General features: G+C 38.9%; 1 long non-coding RNA gene across 1 annotated transcript; it reads left to right on the forward strand.

Moving 5' to 3' along the window:
* The first annotated feature begins 2,355 nt into the window (after window positions 1–2,355).
* Window positions 2,356–12,308, forward strand: LOC122888742. The gene is made up of 3 exons (XR_006380773.1): window positions 2,356–2,772; window positions 10,754–11,238; window positions 12,232–12,308. It is a non-coding gene; the product is annotated as an uncharacterized LOC122888742 (long non-coding RNA).
* The last annotated feature ends 8,002 nt before the right edge of the window (window positions 12,309–20,310 follow it).

The raw sequence follows: 20,310 nt of genomic DNA on the forward strand, positions 1-20,310 counted from the left end.
ATAACCTTTCATGCATACATAAATATGCATCATTTACATTGTGGACAATGGAGATGTCTCTCATCATCAGTTTCTGAAATGTGCAACAGTACTATTTTTAAAAACTACTTGAAATTAGCAAGGCCAGAAGTCGTCTTTTATCAAGCGAACAATGAATAATGTTTGCTCTTGTTTCTATTGAGAAATGTGCCATAGATGCTTTTGGTTAGATTATGTGACCTTCCCAAACACTGGTCAATAGGGATGCAATCACTATGACTAACTGCAGCTTTAACACGCATTCTATTGTAGAAATCACTTTGTAGAACCATTTTTAGACATATGTGATCTAGACCAAAAATGAATACCAAGGTAATTTATGCTCCCTGTAAACACCATGTAATGGATACAATCACAGCCAGGATAAAACTTGTAACCTGGATACTAGTGTGCATGTAAACATACTCTGCCATGTGTGCAGGTGCGTCTACAACTCCAGTTACATAGTACATATGACCAATGATATACTGAACTATCTAATGATCTACGATCTATCTAATGATCTATCTAAAATCTGACAAAGCATTAATGTGGTCATTTTAGCAGTTTCTGTACCTATTTCAGGCTACTTTGAAAGGTACAGGTACAGTAGGAACATGACAGTACAAACAGAACTGACATTAAAAATGCAAGGCATGGACAAACAGAGATAAATGGAGAATACTGCTGCCACTAATAAACGGTCAAGGGCTATGCGAGCCGATATTTTAGAAGAAGCTGCTGCCCTGACCTTGGCTCTAACAATAAACCATCTACAAGTACATTGTGGTCCATTTCTCTATGAATTTACTGCATATTATGCATTTACTGCATATGTACTCACCCATTCATTTCAATTGACTGATTGTTTGACTGGCTGATTGACTGATTTATTCATGAAAGGTCAGTCAACAACACCAGAAAATACATAATACAATCTCACTGCAAATGTATGTGAGATTTGGCATTCCAACTTACATTCTTACAGTCTTATTGCACGCTATGATCAATTGTCTGGTTCAACAATTTTACTTTGTTATCTACTCAAAGAGTCTAAACATACCATCTAGGCTACAATAATTGGGGTGAGGGCAGAATGAAGCTATCATAAAACATTATAATAGGCTAATACATAATATCAGGTAACCTTAGACATATTTAAGGTTAAAAGAAAACAGTTTAAAATATTCTTTGAAATATTGTCCTTAGGGAAGCAAGGGCCTACACTAATGAAACTGTGCGTCCCAAATTACCAAAAATGTCCACGTTAACTCAAAACTTCACTTTTTTTATATTGTTAATTAAACATAACATATTAGTTAATACATTTTGATTCTACATGGCAAAGTCATTTATCGGTTCTCTGTGTCTTTTAGCCTTAGGAGTCGTTGATGAAGTCCAGATAATGTGATGTTGGCAAGTGAAGTTTTCAGTTTACCAACTGGCAATCGACATTTCTTTGTTCAACCTTGTGAGTCCTGCAACATAGTGTGATTTGGTCCCCCTCCGATCCTGGGATGTGGAGATATTAGATTAATTTGGCTCCAAGCTGGCCTGTGGTAAATCGAAATGTTGTCGTTCAACTTTCCATTAGTGACCTCCTGGGTCATGTGAAGACAGGGTGTCTGGGGGAAGTCCATCTGTGAGTCTTAAGAGAGCCTGGTTCATAACACTTCAGGGAAGGGTAATTATTTTATCAATAAAAGATACAAAATATTAATCAGCATACACATTGATCACGCTACAGGAGAGACTGGCCCGTCATCATATGTTAACATAATATTATTTTAGCAATGTTCAGTGGGACACCATTACTCATTACAAATAGCAATCGAGCAGTTGGTGTGATCCATGCAACTGTTTATGTTCCTAGAAATATGATGCCCTGGTAAAATATTTGCCTGGTTCAGCAAAGTATTGGTGTATTTCCACCACTGTCATTTTCTAGGAATGCCTTTATTGCCTGAGATTTTGTTTTGATCTTTGAATTCTTGTGAATGTATTTAAAATGTTGGCTGAACACTCCAATAAGAAGCTAAGAAACAAGTTGTTGGCATGGACCAACAAATACACTTAACATTTTATCAAAGACCAAGGTACCAAAAGTGATGGGTATTATATACGTTTGTAGAATGATGCAATTTTTTTATGACAAACTCAACATGTTATTTTGTTGCGTTGTTTTTTTCCCTTTAATTTTTAAGGTACCACATACTAGCAGCTCAGTGGGTTCACGTGTGATTTGGGATTTACTTTGATCGCTGTATCTTCAGTGCTGTGTGTCAACATTTGCATGCTGGACACAGCTGGTCTTAGTGGACTGAAGAGGCATTTTGGTCATCCCATCGATGGGGGGGGGGTTTGCATGCTGCTAGCTTAAAAGGGAGCAGGATCACAGTTCAGCAAGGGTAAGCATAGGAGCATTTAAGAATAAATCCTGTGAGAAGAGCATTAAGTGGTTGAAGAACAATTCAATGTAGGGTCTGTCCGCATAGATGGATTACCACATGGGGAAAGTGGGAATGCCCAGGGCCCTGGAGCCAATGGGGGCCCTTAGCCTTAAGATTTATTATTAACCTTTTTTTATGTGTAAAGTATTTTTGTCTTGCTGGACTAAGGACAAGGATGACACAGAGACAGCTGAACATGCTGTCACTCATGGCCATTGAATTGGAACTCGTCTGGGAGTTGGACTTTGACAACTTGAGCAATCCCTTCTCTTCAAAGAAGGCCAGAAGAAAGCAGGTGGATTAGGTAGGATATTTTTCACTGTTTTGTGTCATCGTAGCTGTGGCTCTATACTACATTTGATGTTAATTTATGTATTATTTCATGGTTTGTTGTTGGTGGTTTTATTTAAATTAAGGTGTGTGTTTTGACTCCTAAAGATGTACTGTACTGTACATGGCATTTATAGAATGAAACAGATCTAAAATGGCAGTTATTTAGCATTTCAAAGTAACAAATATAATTTCAAAGTAATACATGCTGGGTGGCTGTGGGTTGCCCTGTGCTATTGTGTGACCAAACTGTGTGCTTGGGGAGGACATGTGCAGTGCGCATGTACTATTTGCATGTGTAGTGGTGGGTTTGTGTCCAGGGTCCATGGTCATGATAATATGTCCAAGCCTGTATGTGCTGCAGACTGAAAAACGAACAGCCCACCTCCAGTGGAGGCTGGTACATGGTATAATAGCCGCAAATAGACAGTAGCACAACTGGATCCAGGTCATGGGGAGGATGGCCTTTTATGTTCACAAGATGAGCATGTTTATTTTTTAGCTGTTTTAGGTACAGCCTGTTTGCACTTTTGAAGACATGTGCTGGTCAATTTCCTATCTAAGTTGACAATTTTGCAGGTCCTGCAGGTGATGGCAGCAGCTCACCTTAGGTGAAAATTCTGTGGACTGTGTGGAGCTTTTCAGCTTTAAATGGACTTTGGGAGGAGTGTTTCATATAGTGGAAAATCTAGTTTTGGGCTTCTAATCGGTAATGGATGTTTCTGCCTTTGAGTTGTTAAATAAAGGGATTCTTAGATTTAACACTGCCCTGCTTTAGTATTCCTTATTTACATTCCTGACACTGCTAAGTAGTCTGGATATCCAGAAATCTTCCAATTGCCATCACATTTTCCTACATTTGGGATTGAATTTCATTTATCATATGATAAAATGTAATAACAATAACAATATTCACACATAAAACTCCATAGGAAAGTTCACCAAACCAGGAAGAATTTATTTCCTTGTGTAAGAACACTGTAATATCCAGTAGACTTTATTGCAGGTCATTTCAAGTGTCAAATTGACTTGACTGATATTTATTTACACGTGACACCAAAAAACGTCCCCCAACCAAATGAGTTTAATATGTCACATAAATCTAAATTTGATTTCTAAATGGAGAAGGGGATACCAATCTGATGACTGTGGAACTGTCCCCTATCAATTCATTTTATCATTCCTAACAATCTATGATGTAAAAGTCTTGTCTATCTAAATTCTTATAAAGAGCCAAAACTCCCTCTCTCACACACACCTAGACATACACAAACACAGATCATTTAACCTGACCAAAAGTCTAGTGATAAGACTTTTTATCCAATAAAGGGCTACACAGCAACTTTATCTCGGTCTGCTGTGTTTCCTCACTGATGCTCATGGAAGGTTTTTTTCTTGACAGCTGTAATGAGATTAGAAGGAACCCGGAACCAGGGGAGACATGTAACGCCTTTAAATGAGATGGAATGAAACTCTGCTAAACTATTCATCAGCTGAGACTGTGCTAAGTGCAAGACTGTGAACAGGCACACATACACACACACATGCACAAACACACAAAAAATCTAAGTGCCCTGTTCTTCCCTACGTCCCTTGACTCAGCACGACATCCTTCCAAATTAAGGCAGTCGTGTCGGAGTGTTGTAGTTCTGAGTTACCGGAAAACACTAGATTGTGCATTACTTTGACTTTCTGAGATGAGTGATGCCCTGTGGAGGTTTATCCTACTGGCTAGATGGAAGACAGAAGCTGTAATCTATGCACATATCTCAGCTTCTGTCTCTTCTTCTCTGCTGCTTTCTTTTCAACATTAGAGTATGTACTGTACAATTTCATATCGAACAAAAAGGTTCTCTCAAAAATTGTACAATATAGTGTTTTACTGAATGAGGGCTGCATTACCAAGAGTGTTTGGTAAGAATAAAGTCTGTCACTGTCTGAATGATCTCCTGTGGAGGCAAAAATAGTTGATGGTGATTGGCTTGCATGCATGGAAGGGATTTTAGGATTTAAATTTTTAGTTCATTTTTATAGTTTTTGTGGACATGCTAGACAAATGCAAATGATTTTGGTTTTATGCTCGTCAGAAGGGCAAGCATCTACATGAGCTGATGCTGCCAAGATTGTGTATGATTTTTATAAGGTCATGCTCTATTGTGGTAGCAAGAGTGGCATGCACTGACACTTTTCATGGCATTGACAAAAAACTAAATGGAGAACTTCCACGGTTTTGGATAGGCAGGGCACTGGGGAGAGAGAAGGCTAGACAGAAATGATAGCAGCTATGGTTTTTGATCTATCAACTCACTGTCACTGTTGTACTATTCCTCCCTACAGACCAGGCACTGACTCTTGAAGTATCTGATTCTTTCTTGGGGGGGTTTCCAGCCGAGGAACATTGCTAAACTTGTGTCTTAAACTGAGATGGAGATGATTATAGTTCACGCTTTTATTTCATCTACTGTTGCTTCCTTTTCACCTGTTTTAGCAAGACATCCCTAGAACATTTACAAGTGGTCCAACATGCTGCATGTTAAGCTTTTGACCAGGTCCCCTAAAAGGTCTCATGTGACATCGATCTTGATCTCTTTATACTCACTAATTCACATACACTAATCATCTATGTAAAATCACTAATTTGCAACAGCAAATATTTTTAGAGAAATGTAATACCACCTGAATTTAGTTTTTTTATTAACATAATGATAAAACAATTTGAATGAATGTATCTGCCAAGTTGCAAAATGTCCATGGCATTCACTGACGTATTTCATGTGTTCTTCCTACAATATCCACTCGAATAGAAAGTAAATCATGATTAGCATTTTCATGGTTATGTTTAGGCACTCACAGCACTTGGTTTAGGTTAGGGAAAGTTTGTCGATCTTGGTTAAATTGGTTAAATATTGAAAAAGTCTAAAGTGACTTGAAGCACACAGGGTGTGTTTAATTTTAGAAGATTTAACCAAAACCACAATCTTTCTCCTTAACCAAAGAGTTTTTGTTGCCTTAATTTAACCACACACAGGAATGTGGAGACTTTCCCCCCAAGACTAGATAGCGTCAGTCATTTCAGCAAGTGCCTCAAAACGACATAAGTTTACTTTCAAGCGACAAAGTCCTCTAGCAGCTGTAGTAATTATGAGCGGAACAAAGAAGTAAGACAGTTGACAGTATTATAGAGCGACAAACTCTGCGTAGGAAAGAGGTCATTGTGGATGGATGGGTCAACAAAACATCAGACTTAGGAGACAGCTGTTCGTTTCACTTTTCTGAACCAGCAGTCAATGTTGTTGTTTTTTTAAAGCATGACCACAATCGCTCCATAACCTTAATCATGTGGTTATTATTGTAACGAGGATGACAAAGGTCCCCTAACCTAATCAAACCTTAACCATGGCATTGTCAAATCATTAAAAAAAAAAATATTCAGAAATAGTGATTTCCCGAAAGGGGAGTCAGATCAGAAAAGGCTTCAATGTGTCGTTCTACATTTCATTTGGAGGACTTGTTGGACTGTGAAACCCCAGTCTCCCGTGCCAAAGTCCTGAGATTTGTACCCCCCATCCATCCCAGGACTCCTTCCCTTTGACTTCCGTGCAATACAAGAATGAAAAGAAAAAGAAAAGAAAGCAATGCGTTTCCTTCAAAATGTATTTGGCAAAACAAATGGGTAGTATAAACGTTTTCTAAGAGACAGGGTTACTTTTAGAACTCTGCTTGGTCACGCAACTGCCTACATTAGAAAACTACTGCAACCCTACATCACCAGTAGGTTTTTTAGATCTGTGAACACTGTGGACACTTCCACACAGCTCAACAGCCACCTGTTTAGGCTTGCCTATGCTTTCTTTATTTTTATCTGTAGTTTTTTCCACTCTCATATTGTGTTTGTATTTTATGTCTTACTATTATAATTTATTCTTAAGTGCTTCTTTTTTTTATGAAGCATGTCTAATCTAGAAAGATAGATGCTTTCCATGTACAATCTCTGTACACTGTTTTCAATGTTACAATTTGTACATTTAACTGAAAATTGCCCACAGTATGCATCGCTATTCTCCAGCTGCAAACAAGCAATTTTATGTAGCAGCAAGCACTGGCATTCTCCACATTTGGGCAACTGTGAGTAAGAAGCTAATGACTGAAAGGGTCAATGAGACCGGGAAAAAGACAGATGGAGTGACTGAGTGAGAGAATGGCTCATGGCAGATGGAATGACTGAGAGTGGGAGAATGATGACGATCAAGGCAGGGATTTGTGAGAGGAATAAAATGATTGCTGTGGGACGCTGTGTGTGTGTGTGTGTGTGAGTGTGTGTGTATGTATGTGTCAGAGGTGGGGGTGGGTTGCCCTAGCAATGTCTAATTGTCTTTGTGTTAAATAGCAATTCCATTGGTCTGCCAGTGGCCCCATTAGGATGACCTTCAGTTGGTAATGGAAGGGGAATGGGAAAAATGTTGCCCATGATGGGGGCACAAGGGAGCTAAAAGTGTGTGTGTGTGTGTGTGTGTGTGTGTGTGAGAGAGAGAGAGAGAGAGAGAGAGAGAGAGAGAGAGAGAGGAGGGACATGGTGAGGAAAATGAAGAAAGAAGGGATAGAAAAAAAGGTTGATGGAGTGAGATGGAAAGTCAAGAGAAAGGAGAAAAATCCTGCAACTGTTAATAGTTTGACACTTAGAGTAGTGGGTAACTGAGGAAAGGGGATGGCTTTTCAATGATGGGACGGATAGAGGAAGAGGAGAAGGAGGCTGAAGGACCTGATGCCTGACATCACAGGATGACAATCAGTGCCCTGGGAAAAGGCAAGTCTGACCTGCCTTCTCTCTATGACACACACATGCACACGTTAGTACTTATACGTCTCAGGATTCTCATTGACATAATACACTTCCTAAAGTAGCTCCTCAACTTATCCTTGACTATCATTATCAAACCTTTTTTTTGCACACCAAGACTAGATTTTTCGTGTTTTTTGTATTCTAAAAACCTCATTACACATGGCATTTGATGACAAAAACAAAAATACAGAATATCAGCAGTCCTATCCTTTAACCTTACAATCAAGTGTTTCTTGATTGAGTGTTCCTTTGAGGAAGTGAGGATATCACTTTACAAAAATGTCCCCACTTACATGGTGTAAAATTCTAATTGGTCCTCACAAAGAGGTACGCAAGCACACACACTCAAATAACCTATCCATCAAGTAAAGACATATCGCTCCCCCCACCCAAATTTACTCAGACTCACATAGCCACTGTATACTACAATATATAGAGCAGTATTATACACTCACACTCTCAGACATGCATGAACTTGTACCTTTTTAACACACACGCGTCCACATACACAAGTACACAGATTTGTCCCTACAATGTGATGAATACTGTACATAAATTTGAACACACACATTAATATATGCATAATACATATATAGCTTACACATACACACACACCTAATGTGTATGTCTCTACATCCCTTTTAACGAAACACAAGTGCATTTTAGCCACCTGACGGCCTGTCCACCATAGTAAGGTGTCCTATTTCTGAAGGGCATTTAAAGTCAACTCATTTTCTGTTTCCAATCAGAGGAGATGTATTGCGCTCATCAGCCTTGATGCATGGGTATGGATAATATAGCAACACTGAGCATCTGAGGAACCAGGAACCAATTAAATCTAGGTAACTGCCGCATAGACAAAAGCATGAGCACACACACCCACGCACACATCTTCTCAGAGATAGAAACATAGCATTATTTTTGGAGTAAATGGGATGGCATTGTCCTTGACAAAGACTTACATTTCTTAAACAGAAATCAATCACGTTAAGAGACAATTAGTGGCCTAGGAAAACACCCACTTTTCTTTTTGTGACTCTCTCCCTCCTTCTCCCTGTGCTCCTCTGTCACTGCCTTTCTATCCATGGAATATTTTAGAGGGAAAAAAACACACTGAAAGTCATACTACAAAGTCAAAGATCTTTACAGAGAACAGTGTCACCTACTGGCTTACCCTGAATTAATTGAAAACAGTGTGGGGTGAGTAGACTGATGCAGGGCCAAGTTTCCAAAATGCTAACTAACTTTTAGGGACAGAATTCAGAGTGGAAAAGTTAACCTGTTGGTTCTCAAGGGCAGTTTTTAAAAAGCTTGAAGCACTTCTGTCTCCTTGATTGTGCTGTTCCCCAACCTTTGATTTGGTTTGATAAAACCTAAAGGTCTAGCATTGTTGTAGGGGCAAAAATGAGGGCCCAAATAGAGCCAAACAGCAAACTGTTAAATATCAAAACACAAGTTCATCATCATCAATATTAAATTAGATCCTTTAAAGCTAGATTTTGACTGGAACACCCTATAAGACAGGTCCTCAGGATCAGGAAATAGTGGAGGTGTCGTATTAAAGCCCTTAACATTTTAGTTTACCAGATTACCACAGACCAACACACAATAACAACACACACGACCTGGAGCTATTGGGAAACGTGAGGGTATAATGGGGCCCTGGGGCAGTTGCTTGCTTTGCCTGGTTGGTAATCCAGCCCTGTAAATCTTAGCTCAATAGCTTTAAAGAACTACAATATTTCACAAAAAGTCACCGTTTTCAGGATTATTAAGAATTCCTGCAGTCACAAGGCTCCCTGTCACCTAATAAGTATTTATTTGTTTGGATGTAGGCTTTCTGAGCTGGACAAAAGGAAAAGGAAAATATAACTCATCAACACATCAGAAATTACTCTTCACCACTGCTGCAATAGTAAAACACATTTGAATGTTTCCTTTTGTTAATTCATTGGGTTATTCAAGCTCTGGCAAGAGAAGCCTCTGGGATCTAATCTTTTTGTTGCCATGGTCTTTGTTTTCAGGAGTAGACCACCATATTGGTTTTAGTATCTCTGTCACGTTTCTGTTTTTTTTAGCTACCCACCTTCCTTTCCTTATCACGCACCTCTTCAGGAGCATATGCAGTCTGAACATCCACAGCTGCCTGCATGACGAGGCAGATAAGGGAAGATACTTTTTCAGAGTTGCAAAGCATGATATTAAATTGCCCGTTTCAGTGGTTTGCTTTTTTTTTGAAGAGAACCTGGTAGTGTGATATGTGTCTAAGTGTGTGTGTGTGTGAGGTATCATCTCTTAATGATTTTTGTATTTGTGTCCACCATGTGCCCAATAAGTATACACATAAAATTTTGTGTGACACAGTATGCTACACAATGTGTGTGTCAGTTTTCCCACAGTTTTTTGTTGTGTACACAACACAGCACATGCACACACACACACACACATATGTATGTATGTGGTATAAAGGTTTTATCAAGTAACAAGAGCCGTGCATCATTGAGCACTAGGGGCAGGCAGCTTGTCCCCTGTGCAGCCGACTGGAAGGCTGGGATCCCAAAGGTCAGCTGCGCTCTGCATAAACAGACATGAACCACTGGCCTGGATGTTTTCAGTAGCTCGAGAGGCAGCTCACGGCCAGATAACCACAAATCAGAAACAGTTCCAGTCAGAACCTTTAAGCCTTTGAGCACCATCTGGTTCTGGGAGGAGCAAATCCCACCAGGTTAGGACGGACGGGAGGATAAACAAGAGAAGGGGATATGAAGGATCACAAAGAGTAGTTGGATGAAGAGAGAAAAAGAGGACTACAGAAATGAGGAACAAAATAGAAAAATTGCTGTTTTAGTGTGCATGTAGGCATTTTACTATGAACATTTTCACAGTGGTTTAGGCTTGACGTTTTTAAACATGAAAAGTTTTTACACATTTGTATTAGATCACAAATTATATTAAGTAGGTAGAAATTTTGAGACCAGAAAGATATTAATCTGTGACACTGTGTTTGAGTGTTTCTGTGTCCAAGACTGAAGAAGTATTTATTTTTTTAAATGTATTAAAAATGCTTCTATACAGGATGTATTATTGGGTGAAATTTTTTATGTTTTATTACCAGCCACAATACTGAGAAGTCGTCTGCCTCAAAAATGCCTCCAAAAGAAGTGGTGAACATTCTACCAGAGCACATTACACTGTCAAAGAAAGTACAGGAAAATGCCTGGGTCGGTAAACCAGCAGCAACGCCTTTCTAACTACCAGCACCTGGCCAGCAGCGTAAAGACTGACCCAGCCAGCAGCAAAAGTACTGGCAGGGACGATAAAGATTTCACCAGCGAATGGAGCCAACAGCACCAACAAGTCAACTAGCAAAGGGACCCATCATCACATTCTTCTGATGACACTGCCATACTCTCACTACTCAATCACAATAACTCTGATACAGCCAATCAAAACTCTATTTGTCACTTCACACAATAGTGCACTGATAACTAACTACAGCTGAACGTGGACCAAACAAAATAACTGGTCATTAGCACATCAAACACACCCCACACTGGACTGAACCCCTCCTCCATCCACCACGGCAAGACAGTTGAACAGGTGAGCAGCTTCAAATATCTTTGAGTCATCACAGACAATAAACTCCCCCCGACTTCCTGCTGTTGCTTTACAAAAGCATAATTTAACCCACCCTGCTGTACTGTTCCCTTACATGACCTCGATCATTTTTGCTGACCTCGATATTGCCCGTTGTGTTTGTTTACATAAGAATGTCACCAACATTTTAGCCAACATAATGTCAGAATGAAACAGCAGCTTTTTCCCTACCATTGTAAGACTTTTTCACCTGCGTTTTTTCACAGCGCCTAAGCCGAATGAACAGAAAAAACTATGCTGAGACACGTTTTTCTGTCATTTCTGGTCGCGCTGCTTCTGTCCTCTCATCGTCTGCTCTCTGTGTGGAGTTTTACTGTGGGAGGGACTCCTCAACATACACACGGTGTTGCCAACTTGTCTACTTTCTTGCTAGATTTAGTGACTTTTCAGACCCTCTTAGCGACTTTATTTCTAAAAAGCGACTAGCGACAAATTTAGTGACCTATTCAGACCATCATAAAGATGGAAAATATATTAAAATGTATTATATTGTAATTCATTCCCATGCATGCTGCTTTGATCATTACATCTCTGCAATACTTGAATAACTGTGCAATATCCGTGCAATAATTAGTTTTTTGTCCTATTTATTATTCATACCTCCATTACTGCTGCTGTAATACTACTTATTACTTATATTATTACATTGCATTTATACCGTATTATCATCATCAACCGGAAAACCCACTTGGTACTTCACACTTATTTTATTTTATACTTATACCCACTTGGTACTTAATTATTTTCTGGCCTGTTTTTTATAGTTTTTTATAGTGTATTGTATTATATATTTTTTTGCTAGTACTTTCTCCTGTGTGCACTGACGTAAAGACGAGCTGCTGTAACAAAGAGTTTCCCTTCGGGGATCAATAAAGTATTTCTGATTCTGATTCTGATTCTGAGAGTAATTGCAGTCCTCTGTTCTTCTGCCAACAGCACCGGGGTCTCGCCCCTCCCTCTCCTCTTGTGCCATGTGCAGACAGTCAGTAGGTGCAACGTGTGCGCTAGGCAGGTTTGAGTTTCTCTCTCACTCTTTCTCTCCGAGTTTTCCTATAGCTTGTAAATACTTAAATAGTTTGTTTCATCTTCTCCCTCTCTTTGTAGTTTTTTAAAAACTTTTTTTATTTTAAATGTACAATGTTCCTGTAGAGAGTTTGTGATTATTTGGCTAATAATTTCTCTATCTACCTTATCTCTCCCTTGCTGCAACCAACAACCCCTATTCTTTATGCAAATGAATGCAATGGATTGCGATGCAAATGACTTCCCTTAAAATGACAATAATACTGTTTAAGTAGTTATTGTGATATGCCTACTGTGTGGTAGCTTGCTGCCATCGGTGTGTGAGTGTGTGTGTGAGTTGGTAAATGAGCAGCAAAAAACTTGTAAAGCGCTTTGGATAAAAGCGCTATATAGCCATTTATTTGTATTTGTTGCTGTGTGTGTATATCTGTGTGTTTCTGTATGTGTTGTATTGGCTATGAAAACAAATCTCCCTCTGGGACAATAAATCTAAATCTAAATTTTGAGTATACCAAAGCTACATTTGAACAAATGTAGCAAATATTTTGAAAAAAAAATCATAACTCAAGGTCCGCTTACTCGTTTAGTTCTGAACTTTTAAGTGCATCTCATAGTCTTGGCATCCGCGATGTGGTTACTGTACTACAAAGTTGTTGTTTTTTTGTCAAACTACTGTTTCCAAGGTCAAGGAAACACATGTTCACGCTCAATCCACAATAAAGTTTCCTTTCTCTGATGACTAACTGTCATGACTGACAGTGACATTATCAGTCATTCTAGTGTCTTGCTCCATGTAGATACTAGATGAAAACTGAATAATCATTAACATATCTGTATTTAGAGAGCAAAGTCATAATAGAGTAACGGTGTGTTCAAGTCAATGACAACTTTGCTAAAGTGTCAGTTATTTCATATTGGGTAGTTCTCGCCTCAAACAAATTCTCCTGTTCCAGTCTGAACAGTCATCTGTATTCACTTACTGCCTCATTTGGGAGATCAATTAGGCCTACACCATGTTGATTATTAGTGCACACTCACCTATCCAGTTGGTGCTAAATGAAGTGCAAAGATCATTTACTGTATTTCAGAAGACACTACCTGACAGAGGTCAGGCACCACATTGAAAGAAGACTGATAATTGGACATCAATTATACACCATTATATTGATGAACCTGGCCACAATGGCTTTATATAAAATCCCTCACAAAACAGCTGCATAATTGACAATGTTTGCTGTCATTGACTCTTTGCCTTCTGTTCTATTACTGCTACTACTGCCAACACCACACACACACACACACACATGCACATACACAGAGGAGTTGCCTGGCATCCCTCAGTAAGCCTAATGATGTCCACTGAGCCACAGGAGGAGCACGAGGAGAAATGAAGGACTTTGAAGAAACTCACCAATGCTTACTGTGTTCTGAGGATTACTCAGTTATCCACTACAGTGATATTCAGAAACAACACAGCATAAAATTCTAAAGGCTTTTATATTTTCAAGTCAGTGTTATGGGAAGTCCTCCTGTGTTGTGTCCCACAAAGTTTCACTCGACTCAGTTGTGCAGAATCTTTTTGATACAAAGTTGTTGATAGAGATATATATCCAAGAGTTTTGCATAGCTCCACTTAAATTAGCATTATTTGTGATTCAAATCTGGTATTTTAAGTGGTAGAAACAAATGTCCAAGTGGAGAATTGTTAGAGAATTGTAATCATATGTCAGATATACAATTATACGTGACATTTTGCTGACTTTTCTAGATTCAAAACTTGATTGCAGCCTAGCTCCTCCTGCTTCCGCTTTCATGGTTACAGATGTGGGATACATTGACTTTCTTCAAAATCACCCTGCCTCTTTTCCTCATCTTTGGCCTAACAAGTGTTCCTTGTGACTTTGAGGAGTTTGTTTCATTCCCTTCCTCACACTGGTAGTATCAATGATCTATGGTAGATGATTGTTTTGTTGACACTGTGTGTCCCGGCCAATAATTTTAATGCGTCTCCAGGGACCTATTACGCTGTTATAATTACCATTGGAAAGACTAAGGGAACTGTTTGTGCCAATGCTAGACATTCATTATGCCTCCTCATGCCTGTGGGCTGCACAGCTCCACTGCTTGATAAAGTGTACACTGAAAATAAAGGGATTTTACCTCTTAATAAAGATAAGACAATACTTTAGTGCAGACAGGTCTGTTAGCTCATCCATGCTACCCCTTGCTTGTACTAATCATATTTCTCACTGTGCAGTAATATCCTTTACAACCTCTTAAAATTATGAAAAGTTATAGGAACTTTTTTTACACCTTCACCTTTTGTCTTAAACCTTCTGACATTCAGGTGCAGTTTTTTATAACATTGGAGAAGATGGTATTTTGGCACATAGATGTGAGTAGAATTGGGCCTACTTGGGGAAAAAAAATGTTCCAAATTAAAAATTGTCTGTTTTTACTTTTTTAGGCAACTATAAGAAATCAGGGATAGATGTTCGATCTATATTTTGAGTACTAAAAAGTAAATAACACAAAAATCTTAGTTAAAAGTTATAATCCTTAAGATTTTCATTATAGCAAACCATTTTTAAAAATTCTATATGGCCACAGACAATGGCAATGAAGAGCTGCAGGCGACAGGCTCTTACTGCAGTTTGTGCAGATCAGCACACTTCCAACTCTTCAAGATAAACCCCATGATGTCCTGTTGTACGGAAAACCCCTTGCTGTGTGTGCAGCATGAGATCTGATCACGGTCGTGGCATGGCTCAACATGGGCAGATTAGATTAGATTTGCTTTAGCGCCAGATTTATCAGAAATTGTTTTTGCATCACAAGGCAAAGGCTGCTATACATGACAATACAACGCATATATGACAAAACAAACAAATTCAACCAGACAAAAAAAAAACATTTTTTTCAAACAAACGCAACATTTTAATTCAAAGAATGTGACACAGTAAATCCTCCCTTCGTTTGGCTGCACTGTGAACAGGTACACGAGTTGTTCAAAGGAATTCTGGGACCTGTATTATTCAAACACACTTACAGTTTTACCAGCAGTAACAACAGGTTTGACACCAAATCAACCAGAACTTAAATCTTAAGGATTATAACTCCTTTCTTAATAGGAAAGGGATACAAATCAACAACTATCAACAGCTTTTGGGTGTATAGAGACATGCCCCTAAAAGAATAAGAGGTTTTCTGTGAGATAGATCAGCCTTAAGAATGTATTCTTCACAATGCACAAGCATGTTTCATTCACAAGCTTTGAAGCAAACTGATGGTAGCTAACACATTAACCCAGCCAACTTTAGCCTGGAAACCAGGCTCATTCATTCATTTGCTACCGCAAACTGCAAACTTGTTTGCTTTTTTTCCAGCCAGGCTAAGGCAACGTGGCTTGCTAGCAAATTTGCCAGTTGACATAGCTGACTGCCCAGTAACATTAACTTTAGCAAATGTATATGCTTAGTTAACATTAGGACTTACAGTTAGCGCCTTTAAGTGTCTCTTCAGGTTGGTTGTATTCTTCCCACATAGTAGCCACAAGGAATCTCCTTCTCCTCTTTTCTCCTGCGCTCTTCTGCACCTGTGAAGGGCACGTCCACGCGCGGTGGCTCTTTTGATGCCATCTACTCCGCAATGTTGTAGTAAACACAATCTGAATTTAAATGCAGCATACAATTTGGAAAAACGACTGACTATTGCAGTGGTTTTATAGGGTTACATAATAATAATAATAATAATAATGTAGAATAATAATCTAAGGTGTTCTTCCTGCTTGTTTGTTTCGGACTGGCGTGCATCCAAACAATTACGCATACAAAAATATTTATTGTATCAATTCCAAGTAACGACAAAACCTATAATGACCACTTTTGCTAAACAAGAGGCCTACACTGCGGTCGAAAACCCAGGACACGTCGCTCAGTCCTGAAACCTCTCCTTCACTCAATGCATAGAGTAAGTCTAATGCCTGTTTTGCATTCATAACAGACAGACTAGACACGCAATTGGGGGAAAATGTCATGTATTTTTTGAATGTCTGGTAGCCCACCACTGACATTTTAGTCCCATCTTGTCTCGTGAACGAAAACAAAACATACATTTCGTCATAGCTTTTATTATCAAAGATCTATTTTTCGCTCGTCAACGTCTCGTTTTAGTCATGGAAAAAAGGTAGTTGCCTGTATTGTATGCTTGGTATATTTGGTTTTGTGTGTGTGTGTGTGTGTGTGTGTGTGTGTGTGTGTGTGTGTGTAAATATATGGATGTGTTCATTTCTGTGGAGTCTGTGTGCTCTTGTGTGACTGTGCTCTGCAGACAGACAAAACTGGAGAGAGGGGGAAATAATTTTCGCTTTTGTGCTTTTTAGCATTCAGCAGCATGTCCTTGGTTCACGCTCTCAAATATTTGCACGAGCAGGCCTGTGTCTGCGATCGTCTCAGTGTGTGTTTATCAAATGCTGTGTGCTCAGCCACTTGCAGCGATCTGCACTACCAGTCAGTAAGCAGCCATTCTCGCTGCACCCTCCATTTGACTATCGAGGTCAGCCGTCCTCGTAACCTGCAGACGCTGTCCATGAGGCAAATGGAACCTGACATTGGTAAGTAGTCCTCCCCACACTCTATGCAGGTGGCGTTGCAATCAGCTGTCCTGAACTTTAAATGGGGCTGACTGTTTCAGCACTTTAAAAACAAACAGGGGAACAGAATTCCAATTGCTTTTTGTACCGAGATATGGTAAGGGGTAACCACCCTGCTTTCTTTGATTACCATCCTGCTCTTTTTTATTTCTCCTTTGAATGTGTTCAGATAAAGTTGACAGGATATTAACATGAATTACTCTACAAATCCTTTACACTGTACTGTAAAGAGACACCTTTTCATCTTTGGGATGCTGGCAAGAAGAGCAGTGCAAATCTTATTTTCTGAACTGCCGAGGGACAAGTGAAAGCAATTCATTTGTGTCAGACAGGAGGCAGTGATACTTTGAGCCACTTGCCACTGACTTCAGAGAAAGCTCACTGTATTCTCTGCCCACAGTGAGGCTCAAATTAGATTGATTGTGGCACAGTCAATGTCATGCCTAGTTTCCTTTTCCAGACACAGCAGTTTTCACTCTGTGGCCAAGTCAGAACCATTTCTGTTTACCTGATGAAAGTGCCAACACATTTTTAGGTCTATTTTTTTTAAATGGTTGTTGGTTGTGTTGTATGAGGGGTGAGACTATATCATGTAACATCAAAACAACACCACAAAATGAATCAAAAACTAAACCTATCATATAGACTTGACATCATAGTCTCCCCTCTCTTCTGCTCCCTTCTGTTATCACCTGTTTGCTTTTCTGGGACTCTATCTTGACTGATCTCCCAAGCACTCTACTTGTTTATGCTAACCAATCATGTGTAAGTTATTGCCCACCCACACTGCAGCTTGAAGCTGTCCAGGAGGTGCCAGGTGTGCCAAACACCATTTCACTTGCCAATAAGAAAATCAGCTGGCATGATGGAGCTTGTGAAGGGTGTACCCTTCGCCTCTAAAAAAAAGCATGCATGTTTCAAATAATTTTAGGAACAATGAGAGCATAAAAAATATTATTTATCATGTATTAAAATCATTTGGATGGCTGTAATTAGCTTTTGTTTGTTCTGGATTTTGAGACAAGATGGATGGATTAAGAAGCCTGCTGATTTTTTTAATATTTGCTTTTAGTTAGGAGGTTCACCTTTGATCAAAGCATTCAGCTGATATTATTTCTCACACACAGTGAGAATCATTAAGAGTTGGAGCTCTATGAAATGGCGAGACAGTTGTTACTTACGCTTTTCCTTTTTAGGAAATGCTGCACATTCCACTGCAGTTAGCCTAATTATCACATTATGCTGTGATTACCTACTCACCTGGAAAGGTAATTGCTTGGGTTTTTCCCAAATGCACAGGCTCCAATTAACAATGGTTACTCATTCACTGGCTTTCTTGCTTTTTTGTTTGTAGGGAAGCAGACAAAGAAAAGGGACACACAGCTGGAATACAAATACCCTGTGTATTTTCTGCCAGTTTCAAGGCATTGCAATAAAGTATTTATTCTTCACTTGTAAAGGATGTGTTCAAGCACATATTAATTCATTGGCACGGGAAGGAGGACAGAATGAAATACAGTGGAAATATAATTTTACCCTTTTAAATACTCTCTGGTAAAAAATTATTTTAACAGTTTCATATGTGGTTTTCTACCTAAGTATCTGATGTGACTGCATGCCTTCACCCCAGCTAAACATTTAGAGGAAGAACATTTAGAAGAGAACATTAACTGGCCATAGCTAATAATGGCACAGAAAAAATAGCTTATTTCTTTCACTTTAAATAGTCCAACTTAATAATAGGCTATATGGAAAGAAGGGACACAGTGTTCAGTAATGAAAGGGATGCTGCATGTATCTACATCCCCTGGCGCATCCCCTGTTTGATTTGCTCTGGCAGATGAGTCTGGTCCTCCTTCTGTTCAGACAGATTTCCAGCTGACCTGGCTTGGGTCAGGCCAATCACAACCGTCCATCACATCCAGGTACTTTGCCCTTGCGTCATGCCACCGCACCTTTTTGGGTGAAAGCAGCCCCTCTAAGCAGCCAAATTTCGCTCTCATTTCAGGTAGTTTTGTTTTTTCACTGTATTTACTGTGGTATTTTATTTCTCTTGTTGTGAAGCACTTTGTACTTTGTTTTGATAAGTGCTCTATAAATATAGTTTCATTATTATTATTTTTCCTTAAATGTTACTCAAATCACAATTTGGAACATGAAGCTGGAGAACTCTCATCAAACTGTAAAGTGTTAAGGTAAATTCGGCATGTACATAATCCACCAACTAAATCGTATTTCTAAGAAAATCCATGATAAACATTATGTTTTGTTCAGCAGGACTGCCTAACAGTACATCAAACTTCCATTGTGATTTTTAAGTTTATTTCTGATGTGCTTATTACCAAAATTACACCATGTAAAATTAAATTTGGGACAGAAAAGAAAAACAGTCGCTTGTTACGGTAAAGTCGGAATGAAACCTGGTTAACATTAACAATTAGGTATGAAGATTATTCGACAGCAGTTCATTAACATTGCCATTAGCTAGCTAACATTAAGTTGCTGCAGTTGCACTGTGGGCTTTGGGTACAGGCAGGTGAAGCTGTTTTACTTGGTACCTATGTTTCAACAAACCAGGGGAAAAGCCAGCTTCTCGTCTAGAGAAAATACTGATAGGTGCTGATTCTGAGGACAGACAGATGAGACAAACTGGATGGACAGCTACAGTATCTAAACATGACGCATTGTTAATGTTGAAAACACCACAAAGTAAGTAGCAATCAGCCTGTACAAGCCTGTATGTTTGTTGCTGGTTGTATGTTTAAATATACTGTGATATTATTTCCATGCAAGTTTCAGATTTAACTGAACAGAAAATGTGATACTACATCTGTCAGTTTGTCGTTCTACACATTAGTGCAGGAGCTAACAAAAACCTGGAATAAAATTCTTGTGAATGCTGGATTAATAAAGGCTACTAGTGATTATTGAGACAAACCACAACAATAGTGCCTCTGAACATTGGAATTTGTGTAATTCACAGCTGCATATCTAAGTTGAGTCTGAAATGCATTCAAATTAGAAAACTGACTTAATGAAGTATTCCAGATTTTGTATGTTCTCTAATTTTATACACTTACATACTAAATTATCATTTGTTCCATAATGTTAGAGTTTAGACTTCATATTTATGATCAGAATTCTGATTAACAGTGTGATCCAGCTGATGGCCTCATTTGATATAATTATTATTATTTATTTATATAATTATTATCTGTGTTAGAGCTGATATAGCTAAGAAAGCTGATCAGGTTGGTTTTCAATCCAGGCTGCTTTATTTAGTACAAGATTTGCAACTTAACGTCATAAATTACAAAAAGATAAATACCTACAGAATACAA

The sequence above is a fragment of the Siniperca chuatsi genome, linkage group LG14, assembly GCF_020085105.1.
Source record: "Siniperca chuatsi isolate FFG_IHB_CAS linkage group LG14, ASM2008510v1, whole genome shotgun sequence".
NCBI classification, from domain to species: Eukaryota; Metazoa; Chordata; class Actinopteri; order Centrarchiformes; family Sinipercidae; genus Siniperca; species Siniperca chuatsi.